Here is a 17901-nt window from a genome sequence, read left to right as displayed (position 1 = left end):
TCGTCAAAAATTGAATTTGAATTAAATTATTGTTAACTCATTATAAAGTTAAATTCATCTTTCATCCTTTTATTATTTAATTTTTTTAATACAACAATTTATATGTGGATTTGGGCTCAGTCTCATTATAGGCCAACCAAAATAACTGAAAATATTTTTGCTTACGACACTACAACGATGATGATGCTCATCATTTTATTAAATATTGTTTGATGAGTTTGATTTAACCTATTTACTACATAAATTTCAAAATTTAAATTAATTTAACAGTAATTAATAAGATGGTGGACATTACTACCGTTTTATATTGATGAGCAAAAATACACACAAAATAATTTGATATTAAACTTGTTATCCACGTTAATCGAGCTGAAGTCCTTTTACATGTAAATAATATCACTAGAACAGCAAATAGACAATTTGAGCATGTCAGGAGGACGAAAAATCTAACGTTAATAAATCACATGGAAAACAACCAGTGAAGAAAAAATATACCCCACACGTCCAAAGAAATTATTTAAATCAATCAACTAAAATAACATTTCACAAAGAGCAGCATAAAGTGAGGAGGTTTCCTCAAACCAAAAACATTTTAATCGCCAGAGAGACACTAAAACTAGTCAAGCGACCAGCAACACCCATCAAACTTGCAGACGAAACGTACGAAATTTTTGACACACTTAAACTATGCAACACTAGAGTCCTCAAAGAGCCCATTTATCACACATTGTTGCCCGAACCACCTGCATTGCATGGTAATACAAGCTCGATTTCAAATTTGACCAATATATGGCTCGTTTGAACAGGGTCAAGGCTACTTGGAGGCTAGACGTAAGATCTCATATCGATCAACGAAGAGGGGGTGATGTGCCTTATATGTACTTGCTCCCCTTTCTATAGTACGAGGCTTTTTGGGAACTCACTTGCTCCGGATCCCATAAGAACTCCAAAGTTAAGTGAGTTTGGACGAGAATAGTCCTAGGATGGGTGACCCCCTAGGAAATTCTCGTGCCAAAAACCCAAAAACAAAACCGTGAGGGAATGGTAAGCCCAAAGTGGATAATATCGTGCTACGACGGAGTCGAGCTGAGATGTGACAATTTGGTATCAGAGCCACTTTGCCGTTTGGTGCGGATGTGCCGATGAGGACACTGGGTTCCCCTTAAGTGGGGTGGATTGTAAGATCCCACATCGACCAACGGAAAGTAGATGATGTGCTTTATATGTACATGATCCCCTCCCTATAGCACGAGGTAAGCTCAAAGCGGACAATATCATGCTATGACGGAGTCAAGACTGAGATGTGATACTAGGATAGGCCAAGGTCCATCCTGAAGTTTCACTCATTTATATGTGCATTTTTGCTAGTTTATACAATAAAGAGTAAATGGTTCATTGGTGGAGTAGAGTTTAAAGTTTTAGCAAGTCGTGGGCTCAAGTTTGTTTATGCAAACAATTTTCTGATTTTCTCACCGCGTAACCCTTATAACTAGCATTTTTTACAATATAAGGTTCTCATGCTAACGGCCTTTTGATTTTTTAAACTTTTTTTTTTAGTTCATATAAAACAAGATCTATATAATTTAGAGAAAAATCTTAAAATAATAGTTTTGAGCTAGCCATGACTTTAAATTTTTGTTAGAATCTAATGTGTTAATCAATTTTTTCTTAAAGCTCGTAAATAGCTATGTTCTTATGATATAATCTCAATACGAAATTTTTCATACAAATTTTAAAGTTCCATTAGTCTTGCTTGAGTAAAATTTTCCATGACAATACAAAACAACAACAAAACCTTCGGTTGTTCTTCAATTAATTATACTTGTAACTATTTTGTTCTAATTTCTTTTATTTGACTTAAAGACCCTCATGTGATGGATCTCTGGCTCCGTCGCTATATTTGAAAATACTTTTAAAATGACTAAATTTTTGATGAAAATGTTTTTGAAATTAATCCTCAATTCTGGAAAAACAAAAATCACATATATGGTGTTTCTTCCAAAAAACACTTAAAGTGCTTTTCGAACCCAAAATTAATTTAACTAAAAGTGCTTTCAGTCATTTTAAAAACACTTCCAAATAGGCATCTTCTGATTTTTACACACTATTTTTAATTTCTCTCACACGTCTCTTTATTTATGGTCATCTGGTAAAATAAATTAACGGAAAACGACCAAAATTAACAGGGTTTTGTAAGAGATTAAAAAGAGTGTCCGAAAATCACTTACCTTTAAAGAAAAGGAAAGTGTTATTCACATACACATTTTTACTTTCCACATACTCTCGTTAATATTTGGCCATTGATGTTTTTCAATTTATTCGATACGACGATCGAAAATTGAGAGTGGTGTACGAGAAGTAAAAATGAGTGTGTAGATAGCAGTACCCTCAAAAAATTATAACTAAACTAATAGCTAGCTTTTTTTTTTTTAAAATATGTAAAACATAAATGATGGTAATTGTATTGGTTCATGTTTATGAGAGCAAGTACATCAGGAGTGGATAGCCCGGCACCCAACAACCAAAATGGCCCAGCACCTAGCCAATTTGCTCTAGCTCAGCCTAATAGCCCGGCTCACAGCCCAAGCCGTCCTATAGGCCGGCCCAAAATGTGCTAAGCCAAGGCCCGACCTATGTGACGTCATGTAGACGCAAGCGTGACGTCACGGGCCGTTTTAAATATATTTTGCGCTAGGCGCGTGGGAAACACATGTGGGTAGGCGCGCGCCCCAAACCAGAAAAAGTGGGCGGGGCCCGCATTCGCAGGCGCACTCACGGATTTGAAGGGGAGGCCACGTGGCTCGTTCTAGGCCGTTGGATTTCCAATGGCTAGTTTTCTGGACTGTTGGATTTCCAATGGTAAAAAAAATTGAATTTGAAAACCAACAGCTAGTGACGTGGCGTGATCTGGGCCATCTGATCCAGAGATCAACGGTCCACGTTTTTCCTTCCAAAAATTATAAAAAAAAGGCACAACGGTCAAAATTATGACCATTAGCCACGTGTCAACATATGGGTTGTTGGATTTGAATCTTTTTCAAATCCAACGGTCTAGATTAATTAACTAAATTAAAATATAAAAAAATATTAAAAATTGTTAAAAAAATACAAATTTTTGTTCTCCTATAAATTCCAAAAACCCTCATCTTCCACCTTACACCACATTTTAATATTTTTAGTACTTTATTTAAACACACCGAATAAACTTAAAAAAACACATGAAATAAAATTACATAAACTCACCAAATAAAGTTAACAAAACACACTAAATAAAATTACATAAACTCACCAAATAAACTTAAAAAAACACACTAAATAAAATTACATAAACTCACCAAATAAACTTAAAAAATACACTAAATAAACTAAGAACGTTATTCTTTCACCACAAACTCCTTTTAATTATCTTCACCTTGTTGCAATCCGCACTGGTGCTCAATCAAGTCATTTTGACGGGTACAGTACCAGTATGGCTCTTGCATTGAAGTGTACCGCTCAACGATCAATTAATTGTAACATCCATTCCATTCTAATGGCTCATGTTGCACGAGATCTTTGGTGCCGTCATGAGTACAATAGATATGTGTTCTTGAGTTGTTCATTGTGTCCAGCTCGTATTCATCGACGACATCATAATCATACTTATCTTCCACAATCATGTTGTGGAGAATGATACACGTTATCATGATGGATCGAAGAGTCTCGACATCAAACATTATGGCAGCTGACTTGATAATCGCCCAACGAGCGTGCAAGATAACAAAACAACGCTCTACATCCTTCTTACACCTCTTTGACATTGTGCAAAGTATTTTCTTTTTCACTTTGTGGATGTGGCACTGTTCTAACAAACGTTGTCCACCTTGGGTAAATGTCGTCTGCAAGGTAGTACGATCATTCGTATCTATGACCATTGACCTAATATGTGACTTTGGGTACTTTTCCTTGCAGCACTTTGTGGAAGACTGGAGATTAGGCAAGGACATTTAGGTCATTCTGAGCTCTTGGAACACCAAAAAATGCATGCAAAATCCATGTATCAAATAAAGCCACTGCTTCCAAAATGTTACTTTTGGCTTATTTTCTGTCGCCATAAGCTCTTTGCCACGCACTTGGACAGTTTTTCCATGTCTAGTGCATGCAGTCAATGCTTCCAATTATGCCAGGGAAGCCTTGCATCTCACCCTTCCTCATCAGCCTTTCGCAGGTCCTTTGGCGTGGGTGTCCGGAGGTACTCATTGGTATAAAGAGCTTTAATTGCGGAGCAAAACCGCATCAGGGACACCAGAACGGTTGATTTTCTCATCCTTGTTATCTCATTCACTTGATTTGCAGATGCTCCATATGCAAGCATCTGCAAGGCAATAATAATTTTTTGCTCATGAAGAAGACCTAGAACATGAAAAGCATTATTTTTTTTGCCAAAGTATAGATCATGGTAGCAAATAGCACCTATGATTTTGTCGAACAAACTTCGTTGCATTCTAAAACAACGGCTAAAAACATGATCAGGGAATACACAATTGGGGATAAAATAATCTTCCAAGATACCTTTACCTCGTCTTTCCCTCTTTCTATCCAAGTTTGCAGCACGTCTGGTTTTGGATATTTGACCACAGTTTCCATGACACGGCAGGAATGTGAGGCCCTCTGCCTTCTATGTTCATCATCCTCATCCTTTTCCATTGCAAAAGCCTCATTTCCACATTTCTCGAGATTGAACAATTCTTCCTGTTATGCCAACGATCTTTTATGTTGCTCCTCAAACTGTTTGGACAATCTCGTTGAAGAAGATATTGTAAGAACTCAAGATTTAAAAACGATGAAGAAGGATTCTGAGCTAAAAATAAGGATTGAGTTTGGTGTGTGAATGATGATGGATGTAGGGATGTAGGGTTTATATGGACAAAAAAAAGGATGAGGTAATGGACAATGCCACATGGCACCACGTGGCACTACGTGATTGGTAGAAAATCTTATCGAAATCTTGGGTAAATTATCGTAAACAGATAGTGACACGTGGCGTGTCGGGATTTGTTGAAAATCTAATCGAAAATCTATGCACAAAATAGTACGTTCGGATAATGACACGTGGCGTTACAAGATTGATTGAAAATCTTATTAAAATCTTGGCTAAATTATTGTAAATAGATAGTGACACGTGGCGTGATGAGATTGGTTTAAAATTTTATCCGAAATTAAAACTAAATTTAAAAATTATTATTTTATAAAAAAATTATTAATATTTTAAATGGGATGGGTGTGCATTTTTAGACTTTGTGCGAGCGCATTTTTTAGGGGTGGAGAAGCATTTGGCCAATCTGTTCAATGAGTGAATTAAATAGACTGAGTGCTAGCGCATTTTTTTAGGGGTGGACTTGCTCTGAGTTGGGTCTCTATGTTATCCTCACCATGATGATAGAATTGAGACTTATCAGATGTTACACCCCAAAATAATGAGGATCCCATATTTTATATGTCCATTCGTCGATTATTCTCGTCTGGTAATCATTATCATAATTCTTACGATATGGTTGTTAGATTAGTCTCACAATTAATTACATATTAATCTAATTATTTCAATATGAGCTACTTAGTACTACTGTTGAGTGATATTTATTTTCACTTGTAAGAGACTTAGCCCACCTATCGTTTGTTTAAAAAAAAAAAAATAATAAAATAAACTAGTGCTATATGAAATTAGGATGATGCTATCCATACACCATGTTAATTATTATCTTTTGAGTGTGTTAAAAGTAAAACAAAGCGTGTGAATAGTACTCATGAAATTATTATGTATGTGTTGATAACGTATTGGGTTTCTAATCTGACTAATGGTAACAACCGTGACATTATTTATGTGAATCTTATGCAGTTATACTCAACACGTCTTATATATAGTTAATATTTTTTTTAAGATTATCAGAGTTGCGTTTAGGATGGGCCTTTGACCAATTTGCTTATAAACTTGTTAAAAGAGACATCTAGAAATCCAGGTCACGGTAAACTCCAATACATAACATTCCATCCCCTACTCTGATAGTTTGCGGGGCATACGGTAGATGTGATCGCCCAAGTGAACACTTGTCCCAAAAGAAGAGATTTTTAGTGTGCCAGTAATATAGTCTGATACATTAAGTATAATAATACAATTGGTTAGAAATTAAAAAAAAAAAAAATATCTACCAATTGTATTATGATATTTGATGTACCGGACCGTGCTTTCCGAACACTAAAATATTTCTCAAGCATCTAGTAGGATTAGTGGGTTAAGATATTCAATGATAAACAAAGACCGTCAGTTAACAAATCAAAAACCAATTGATGATCCTTCCAAAAAAAAAAAAAAAACCAATTGAAGAGATTGAAGTAGAATTACGATAACGATTAGTGTGGAGTTGTAAACCAATCCAACTACTCATTCGACTTTGAAAAAAAAAAAAAAAAAAACTCATTCGACAAACTATAAAAACCCAAGCAAGACCAACATTTATAAGCACAACTCGTACAATATCAAACCTAATATTCTCTCACGAATCAATCATGAAGATCTCCATTTCTGTTGTGTTGATTTTTCTATGCTCGGCATTGTTGTTCCAAGTAGGGCTTTGTAGGTGTAACATTGTCGACCATGCCGCACATGACACCCCTTGATCGGAGTCGAGGCATGCTAACTGTCATCTGAAGGTGACGTAATCAAAAGTGCAAGTGATGTAAAAATGTGAATAAATTAAAACCAAAACTAAAACTTATTTAAAATAATAAAGTGAGTGCGCAGTAGTTGGTAGAACCCATAAAATACAAATATTCAGAACATAGATAACATAAATGTAATGCAGTCGAAATTAGAAAAGTACTTAATACACAACTTGGGAAAGTCCCTACATTAATTATGGATATGTCACAACCGCCGGATATTCATCGTACGCTGTAGAGTAAATTAGCTAAATAGGACCTAGAGGGGTGAAAGACAGAAGGGTAAGTGGGCCAAAATAAAAGTTTATAAAATTCATTTATTTTCTGAACATACTAACCCCTCGCCATAAAACATATATAGTTTTCAGAAAATCATACTATGTATAAGTATGAAAACAAATGTAAATCAACAATAATGCTAGAATACGCCAAATCACAATATCTCAACAGTAGCATAAAGGAAACAAGTGCTCATCCATCTATACTAGCACACGAGTTCATGCAGATAATTTCTGACATGAACAAGACTGAGTGTAATGTATATGTATGGTGATAATCGTGGTCACCTACGAGTTGGAGTTGCTTGATGCAACCTATATGATAGGACTGACACCTACTTGGATCTAAGGCGAGCATGCGGTGCGGATGTGCACATACACGTGAAAGATTGGCCTTGGCCCCAGGTGAGCACTAACATTGGGTGCAGCAATGATGAGTAGTTAAAATATGTATGAAAATGTCATGACAGTAATATAAATCTCAACCACATAAAACATTTCTGAAATTAAATGAAACATGATATAATAGGCGTAAAATCAATCTAAAAGCAATAGTGGAAACTATAAAACTTTATATATACATGAAAACAAATGCCCACCCATTGATACGTGGTCGGATCGTAGTCTCCGAGCCGTGCTTGTTCTTGTACGTCCTTGAGATAATTTTCTCCTATATATGAAATAACTAAAATAATTAGTTAATTAACACATACACTAAAAGCTAGGAAAACCCTCCCGCATAGTTTGCTCAAACAGAAGGTTTGAATATACGAAAATGTTCAACACGAAGTCACAGACCCATACGTGTCAAGCACTCATCAACTGAAGGTTGGACTCGCCCTTATGAGCCGCCTAGCCCACGACCACATGCACGCCCGCACGCCTGGCAGAGACTAACAGAAGACAGGAATATTCCGTCAAAGTTGATGGAATATTCTGTTAAATAGTAACGGAATCTAACGTCATTAAAATATTTCGTCAACTTTGATGGAATATTCTCCTTCAACCATTTTTAACGAACTTTATACAGATTTGAAGCCCGAGAATAGGAGAATAAGGTTTTACCTCTTAAAAGTCCAAAAGGTGGACTGAAGTGGATCAAAATCCACTCGACACTCTTGGCCTTACTTTCGTTGTCTCAAACCCAAAGGTCTCCTCGTCGGCTCCACTTCAAAACTAGCCTAATGGCCTTAGGGAGTCACCTAGAAGTTTGCAAAACTCCTGAAACTGTGTGAATTGAACATAATCTCGTCGGGGGAAAACGCCACCCGAGTCGGAGCTCTGAGTTGGAGGTTCAAATCTCGATCATTTCATGATCGGTTGGTACGGATGAGTTCGTGAGGTTGGGAGGATCACGATGGTGGTAGTTTGAGAGTCGATCTGTGAAGTTTGGTGGCAGAGTATGTGTGTTGCAGAGAAGAGAGAGCTTCGGTGAGGGAGAGAGAAGGAGAAGATGAGAGAGAGAGATAAAGCTTTTTTATTAGCTGGGAAGGAGAAAAATCTAATTGGGTGTAATAGTGTGGGAAAAGAAATGATTGGTGGTGAGGGATTTGAGGGCACGAGTCCAATTTTGAAAGAAGATAAAAAATAAGGTTTGTACAAGTGAAATATAACAAAATTTAACGTACCCGTATCAAAAACAGTAATTTCCTATATTGAAATAATTTGCACACACATGTACAAATCTACCCGTTGTTAACCCACTTTAACGTAACGTAATTTTTTCGTTACAAGTCCGATTCGGGTCTAATTCACGTTCACGCTATCGTAACGAGTATTGTTTAATTACGATAGTGAGAAAAATAAATTGAAAGTCGAATACTACGTCCACGTCACTTTGCCAACAAGGGCATAAATGTCAATTTACACACTTGGGGAGAATTTACATGGAAAATTAGGGACGGGTCGTCACAGCACAACCAAAAACAGTCTTTCGGTTTTATTTTTATATTGGTTGGCCGTTTACGCCTGCACCGGCAGCACCAAAACCGCAGCTGGCCACCGCGAAACAGCCACCAGCCGGTCCAAAACAGCCATCGGCCACCCAAAAAATGTCAGCACAGCCAGCATGGAAACCACCTTCAGCTCAAGCTTATCAGACATGTTGGGCATCACTAGCTACCATTGACAGATGTGTGCTCGACATTGTTGCAGCATTTTTCACTCTTGATTTCAGTCTCGTTGGATCAGATTGTTGCGCTGCCGTCGTCGGAGTTGATGACAATTGTTATGGCCAGATGTTCCAGCAAGTCACAATAAGTATTATGCTCCTGCACTGAGACAAAATTGCACTAAGCGCTCTGCACCCAAATTCGTAGGAGTTTATCACCCATTACTTCTAGTGTTGTTCCTTGCGCTAATTGATCTACATGCTATTGATTCAATTTAATTTTTCTGTATTCGACGTGATACAACGCATTGGAGACGTAATTTTGGCTTTCCGAGAAGGAACTTCTACAAATTCAAAGGCTTTTGTTGTTTTCTGCCAATCAAGTACACTTAAAATAAAGTATGATATTTGAAATGACCATGAAGCATGAAAACATTCCCATGATGCATGAACCCCCTATGTTTATATTTTCCTTCCGATATATATATATTGTATATGTTCATATATTTATTAATATATATATATACTTGTTTCATGCATTACGCAATTAAATCGCTATGTGGAATTTGTGAGTCAAAGTATATTGATAAATTAGAAGCATATTAGGGTTTCTACAACCCTGGAAATTTTGAAAAGAAAAACAAAAAGAAGGGAAATTGGACATCATGACGCACCACGACCGTGAGGACCACTATGCTGGCCTGAAGCCCAGCTGTGTGGAGACACTCCTAAAAACGACGTCGCCTCGACGTATGGACCTTGGCAGCAGCCCTTTGGGCTTTGTCGCGGAGCACATGGACACACCAGGCCTTCGACCTAGTTGGTTTGACTAGGGCCTGTAGCCCAACTCCATAAAGGAAACTTGCTGCATTTCCCTTTTGGACCTATCCCATGCTCTTGACCCAAATTTGCTAGCAGCAAGAGGTTGTTGGACCTTGTGCTACATCCCGGCCCATCTTTGCTGCAAGCCTGCAGCTTGCATGCCTAATTGGGCTGCTTTTACAACCTGCTAGAGCCCAGCCCGCAGCTTGAGGCAATATGAGCTTGTCTAAAGCAACAACCAGCAATCCAATGATGGGCTGCCTCATTTTCTCGGCCTAAAGCCAAATTTTGGCTTGTTTTTTTTCTTCTTTTCAGCCCATATTTTTGGTGCCCTACTCACGACACCCAAGCCTAATGTTATTGGGTTATGGCTTTTCGAACCCTAATGCTATTTTAAGCATTCCCAATAATTTGAACCTGAATGTTATTATTATTTTTTCTTCTACAATCAACCCCGTTTGGTCCCGATTTATTGAATTAATTAAAAGTGACATGCAGTCCATTAATTTGATAATGAATCCAAAATTATTGACCTGAATATCACTTTTGGACATTAACGATTCAATAATTTATTTTTATACTTTGAACCCTGACAAACTTTCGTAGTCCCAAAGCACTCACACTTGAGTTCCTAAAGTAACCCAAGTCCACTACACTTAGTTGTATATTGCATTATGTGTTCTTGCTGGAACCTTTTGATGCGAAAATTATCTTAACACACAAATTAAACTCTCTTGTTGTCAATTGTAGTAAAGAATGTAAGTAGGGATCGTTCTAGGCCGGGGATTAGGAGGGATTGCTAAAACACTTGAAACTGACTTAAAAACGTAAAATTAAGTTTAAAACACCAAACTAGACTCAAAAGATGCAATACAAACTAAAAACACTCAAAACTAGTTTAAAAGACTCAAAACAGCTTAAAACAATGAATTAGACTCTAAACTGCCTCTAGGGATGGTTTTGGATGAAATTAGGTTCTAACTTGACTCAAGACACTTAAAAACACAAATCAAAACAGATTTTTACTAATAAAACATTTTAAAGTAAAAGAGGTGATAGGATTTTTACTACTCATGTGAACGGGCTTAAATCTCCTATTTTACTTGCAAGAATCACAAGGTTATTATAGTATAAACGGATCTCGCAAGGTCGTCTCCACATGGATTATTAAATAATTCGAACTAATCAGATTCCATTTAATTATTGTAAAGTAGAAATTGAAGTGATTGATTTTATAACCTAATTAAAATAAAAATGAAATTAATGAATTAAAATAAACAATTTGCAATATTAGAGCTAGAGAGAAAAGAAAACAGTTTTGGAAGAATAAAATTAAGAAAGCACTAGGGTTCCACCATCACCTAGCAATCCTATGAATTTTTACCAATTACTTATAATCTACACATGCCACTTTGAAGGTTAGATTTTCCTAATTCATATTCTACTTGGAACCTCCAACATAGAGCGTATATCTAACATGCAATCTGTCCGGACGTTCGGATCAAATCTAAACATGAAAGACTCATTATGCTTTATGAAAATCCTTTGAAAAATCATGCAATCCTTAAGACGTGATATTCATCTTAAGAGAAATTACAATTATTAATCACAAGAAGCCAGCGTCAATTTCAGGGAACCTTCCGATCAAAATTGCATCAAATTACTTTTCTAAAGATCCTAATGGTGATCAGGCATTACGACAATTAGATAGTTTTTATCCCGGTGATTAACAATTCAAAGTACGCATGCAATCAATCATAAGCAATTAAATAAAAATCACATATTCATGCTAAGTCTCAAGGCTTCGCCCTAGCAAAAGAAATTAGTTCCGCATATTCATAATTGAAATCATAGAAAATATTACTAAGAAAAGGATTGAAAACACCTTAGAGTATAAAATCTCCAAAACCCCAACAATTCTCTCTGTCTCCAAAATTGCATAAAATAAAGCGTTAAGAAATATGGTAGACGGCCAAGCCATATATCTGCCAAGTCTCCCACACAAACCCTAGGAAACTAAAATTAACTTAAATCCCCACAAAAACTTAGGAAACATAACCCTAAATTAAATGATAAAATCTGAACAGCCACGTTTTGACCCATAAGCTGCTCCAAAACTGGCCCAATATAGCTGGATTTAATGTTTGGAATATTCTGAACACTTTTCCAGAAGGCCACGAACGCATCCGAGGTCATCTTGTGCTCCAAAAACGCAATTTAAGCCCAAAAACGTCATTTTCCAGCACTGCGCACTGCTTCTTTATTTTATCGCCAGAAAATAACCGTTTGGTGGAAAAATCCCAAATTTTGATACGATCAAGCTAAGTGACTAACGAACGTCCTCCAACTAGAATTACTCCAAAATTCGTCCATTTGGTCCTGTTTTTCTCCAGATGAAGTCGAAAGTCCTATATTGAAAATACAATTCAAAGTATCAAAATTCTTCTAATATATTAACCAAAATATACTAAGATTAGAGTAAAATATATAATATAAAATCTACTCATCAGGGGGATTTGATTTTGACGAATTTGAAGACAAAACAAACAGATTGTAAACTAAAACAGATTTTGGACGAATTTGGGTAAACTATGGATGATGGGCTAGCTAGAGGGTTCTTCTCCACACATGACACACTTGCACATAAACCAATTTTCAGTTGTTCTTTCGATAAATCATGAAACTCAACACCCCAGGTTAATTAAGTCCGCTTAAATTAACCTTCAAGTTTTACTTAAGTTATTGAATTAGATGGGAAAGCGCATACAATAATTCAAGCATTCTTCAAAAGTCCTTTACGTGAACAACACAATAAAGATACAATCAAAGATCATTAAGCATTATGAAAACTATAAGTATTGACGAGGCATTCGTTAATATGATGAGCATGAAACTCCTGCCAAAAATTCATTTAACGCGATCGTTTATAAGCGACCTCCACTACTTGTGAATATAAGCTTGTAACTATTAGGTGAAACTCCCTTATACTCTAGCATCATATTCATGCATGCAAACTAAGTGTGCACTCTTAATAAACATACACGAATAAGTTATCAATCAAGCAGTTAAACAAATTGAATTCACAACTTATGAAATCACAACTGAAGGTAATCAATTCATATTGCAAGTATGTTCATGGCTTTGAATTCCCCCCTAGCTAAGGGGGGTTTAGCTCCTCATACTCACAAAGCAAAGATAAACAAATTTAGATATTGAAAACAAAGAATGAAAACACCTAAAAACGCTCTAACAATCCAACTTGAATGGCAAGCACGTCCAAAGGTCCTCCTTCTTCTCTTTGTTGCAGCACAAGGTGTGGTTTTATGGATGAGTGGTAAATTATGGTGGTGGATGGATATAGGTGAGTTATGGTGAATGGTGGATGGGTGGATTGTGTTCTCTTGGCCAAGGAATGAAAGTGTAAGTGTATGGAGTTGTGAGATGTGAATGTAGTGTCTTTTGATGGATCTTTTTCTCCCTCATTTGTTATGGTGAAGGGTGGATGTATTTATAGGCTAGGGAGAGGACCACAATCTAATTAAGGTGGTAGTGGTGTATGTTGTGATAATGAGTGGATGTAATGGGTGTAGTGGATGAGTGTTTGGTAATGAGTGGATGTAATAGCTGTAGTGGATGAGTGTTTGGTAATGAGTGGATGTAATGGGTGTAGTGGATGGATGTTTGGTAATGAGTGGATGTAATGGGTGTAGTGGATGAGTGTTTGGTAATGAGTGGATGTAATGAGTGTAGTGGATGAGTGTTTGGTAATTGTAGGTCAACACACTTGCACACACACATGCTGATTTCTAGCCTTCTAATCTTCAAAAACGTCCATCCTCATGTCTCCATGCTTGCACTATCCAATCTTGGCCCAAAAATGCTCCAAAGTGCTTCAAATAGCACTTTGTTGCCAACTTTGTTATTTGAACCTACAAACACACGAAAATAGCTTAAAATACATAATTAACTAAGAAATAACAACACAAATGCACAAGAACAAGCTAACTAAGTCGCATAAATATGCTCCTATCAAATTCCCCCCACTTAGCTTTTGCTAGTCCTCGAGCAAAATAAAAGAAACAAAACGAAACAAAACAAACAAAACACAACCTAACCTTTCAACATTTGCCTCAGGGATTTTCAATGAAATATGACATGCCAAAGATCACCACTTACATAGATTTAAGCAATCCTTACCCTCGAGCATACTTAATCATCGTCACCATTCACTAGCTCACATTTAATTAATTAAAACAACATTTTGAATGTAGTAACATGCCTTAGAGAATTCCCTCAATTCCTTACTAGATACTTTTTATTTTCACACACATTTTCTGACTACACACCTTACACTAGTTATATGTGAGAAGATTGATGTAAACATGGAAGACTAGTACTCACATATGTTATAACAAAGAAAGCAATTTCTGGAGTTAATAAGCATGTTTATATATGATCTCATGAATAGTATGCTACTACTTAGATGCGAGAACCAATGACACCATATGCTCATATCAATTTTGAACTCCACAAATTGAAACACACAACACTCAAGATTGAAGTCAAGGGTTGTAACAGGGCTTGGGGGTAATGGCTAACAAAGAAATGATAGGAATAACAAACATTCTTAAAGCGATAGCAAGCAAAGCAATGAAATAGACACTTGGAATTCACTTTAGAATGCAAAATCAACTTTTACATATAAAGGGAAGATTCATGCAACACTTAGGGCCGAATTCAATGTTTTTGGACCCTTTCTTCAACAAACAACACTTTAAAGCTCTTTTTCACAACTTTTCTTTTTTTCATTCTATTTTCCACGACTTTTTCTTTTTCTTTTTCTTTCCTACCCGTGCCTTATTAAGGACTTTGGCACACACACACAACAAGAATCACTTCCCCCACACTTGTTTTCTGCAATACATTAATAAAAAGGAATTCATTTTGAGTCATGTTTTACTATGCTTCAAGAACAAGGGTATGGATGGTTCTAATCTAGGCTAGGTGAGGACAATGTGGGTTAACAAAGAACATAGGCTACACAAGGCTCAACGGGGTTAAACTAAAACATATAATGAAGTAGGATACACGACAGTTTGGCTTTGGTGGTGGTCACTACACAACTTCATTTTGAATATATATTATGCAAATCAATAGCATGCTTTGAATGAAATGGACATGAGTTCTAGCATTTGGAACTAAATGATGAAACGCCTTCTAAGTAGTAACCAAGCAAAGAATAATGAGATCATACAACGATTTTAGAAAACAAGAACGCACAGATTATTAACTCTCCAAATAAACGTTTTAGGCTCAAGTCTCACAAGGTTGTAGCGTTAATTTGAGTTCCTTCTTTCAAGCATGTTACAAAACTGATTTTTCTTTTATAATTGTATGTGAATTCATAAATGTAAACCACGACCAAGCATACACCAAAGAGTAAATCAAAATTTCGTCCATGTTTATAACTCTCTTTAACAGTCATGTAATTAAAAACCAAATCCTCATCATTGTGTTGGAAGGTACCCTAAGACACAAACAAACACATAAAAACAACTCTTTTGGGTTTTTCACAACAATTTTTCAAATTTTTATGAGATTTTCGGATTTTTATGTCAAAACACACTAAAACACTCTAAAACAGCTTAAAAACACTTAAAATAGCAAGGAACAACACTAGAAGTAATGGGTGATAAACTCCTACGAATTTCATGCAAAACAATGGTTACCCCCCACACTTAGATCAAACATTGTCCTCAATGTTTCAAGCATAAACTCACACAAAAACAAGCAACCAAACAAACAACGAATAAACATGACAAGTATAGCAAAGTAAAAACCAGACATAGTAGAGTTTAAGAACGCAAATCTGGTTTTGGAGATAGGTAATCTTGTTATCTTTCCACAGCTTTGATCTCGAACTGGTTCGGAATTCTGAGCGAGAGTTTCTTGGTTTCAAATCAGACTCCTTCTGCTGGGTTGATTTGATTGTGCAGTCTGCATTTTTCTCTAATTGTTTCTTTTGCACGGCAGGCAGACACGAGGTAAAGGTGATGGCCTGTTTCTTTCTTCAATCTTTCCAAGTGCCCACCTATTGCTTTCTTTCTCCTTGTCCTTAGCTGAGGATGAATTAGCACATTGTCTCCACATGCTTCGAGGTATCATTTTCACTTCCCTTATCTATTCCCTAAGCAGATGTGGTAGACAAAGAGGAAGCATAAGATGTTGAAGATGAGTACTCAAGAGTAGGGCTAGGTAAGCAATCAGGAAGGGGTTCCAGGCAATCGGTTCCAGATCGGAAGATTGATACCAAGTGCTGGCTGATTGCTCTCTTTTTCCTTGTCCCACAGATGAAAACAACGACAAGGAGAATGATAGGGAGAAAACATGATATGAGATACTCTTGCTTTCAACCTTCATGATATGAAATACTTTTGCTTTGGATGAGTTGTTTGCAGAGGTACCCCAAGGAATAAGGAACACTGAGTGACTCGAGATGCTTCGTTAGGAAGACATTCTCGGAGATGACGGAAGGTTATGTATGTATGCCTTGCTATGGAGGGTGAAGGTCGACATTTATAGGAAATAATAGTCGGTACTATTCTTTCACTCTTGTCGGCAACTGTTAGATGATTGAACAGTAAACTTTATGTGCTTTCTACTTCACCAGAAATCTTCGACAGATTGCCCGTAATTTCCACAAGGCTGAGTGTGCATGTGACAGATGCTGACATGTCTGGATAAAGCAGATGTCTCTTCGATATCTGGAATCGGCGCTTCGACAAATTGCCCGTGATTTCCGTAAAGTTGAGCGTGCGTGTGAGAGATGCTGACATGTCTAGAAAAGCAGATGGCTCTTCTATTTCTGAGCTTGCCTCTTCGAGTTCTAAGCTTGCCTCTTCGAGTTCTGAGCTCCATCGAGTGTAGAGGTTGCATGTGACGAGTGCGGACAAATCTAGAGCAGATGATGGCCCGTGGTTTCTGAGCAAGCCTAACTTTTGAGAAAGTTAGCGCCTCTTCAATTTTTGAATTGGCCTCTTTAGATTCTGAGCTCGCCTCTTCGATATCTGAAATCCCGTCGAGTGTTGATTTTTATAGAGGCACGTAGTTCATTTCAAAGCACACTTGAATTTACGCTTGTAGAAACTCCCTTCTTGCACTTCTAATATCTTGACTTGTCCGACCTCTTTTTTCTTCAACACCTTTGAAAATGTCTGGCCCTTCCGACCGTCGTTTTGACTTGAACCTTGGTGAAGAGGCTGACATGCCTTTTCTAGACAACATATGGCGCCCATCCTTCATATCCCCTACTGGTCCTCTTACCGTTGGGGATTCGGTGATGAAGAATGACATGACTGCTGCAGTGGTGGCCCGGAACCTTGTCACTCCTAAAGATAACAGATTGCTTTCCAAATGGTCTGATGAGTTGGCTGTTAAGGATTCTCTGGCTCTCAGTGTGCAGTGTACCGGTTCTGTGTCCAATATGGCCCAACGCCTATTTGCTCAAACCCGTCAAGTTGAATCGTTGGCGGCTGAAGTGATGAGTCTCAAACAGGAGATTAGAGGGCTCAAGCATGAGAATAAACAGTTGCATCAGCTAGCACACAACTATGCCACAAACATGAAGAGGAAAATTGACCAGATGTAGGAATCTGATGATCAGATTTTACTTGATCATCAGAGGTTTGTGGGTTTGTTCCAACAACATTTGCCTTCGTCTTCTGGGCTGTACCACGTAGTGAAGCTCCAAATGATCAACCTCCGATACCTCCTCCTTCTGTGGCTCTGTCGACTGCTGAGGCTCTGCCGACTACTGAGACTTCTCCCAAACAGCCTTTGTGAAGGCTCACTCTTGTATTTTTCTGTCTCCTGTTTCTTTTCCATGAATTTTAATGTGAAAATACCTTGCATATCTGTCAATGTCTCAAAAATAAATCCAAACCCAAAAATAATTAAATAAGCAACAAACAAATAAATTTAAAAAATTGACAATCA

Source organism: Malus domestica, chromosome 15, assembly GCF_042453785.1.
Source record: "Malus domestica chromosome 15, GDT2T_hap1".
Lineage (NCBI taxonomy): Eukaryota > Viridiplantae > Streptophyta > Magnoliopsida > Rosales > Rosaceae > Malus > Malus domestica.
This window is presented reverse-complemented; position numbering follows the sequence as displayed.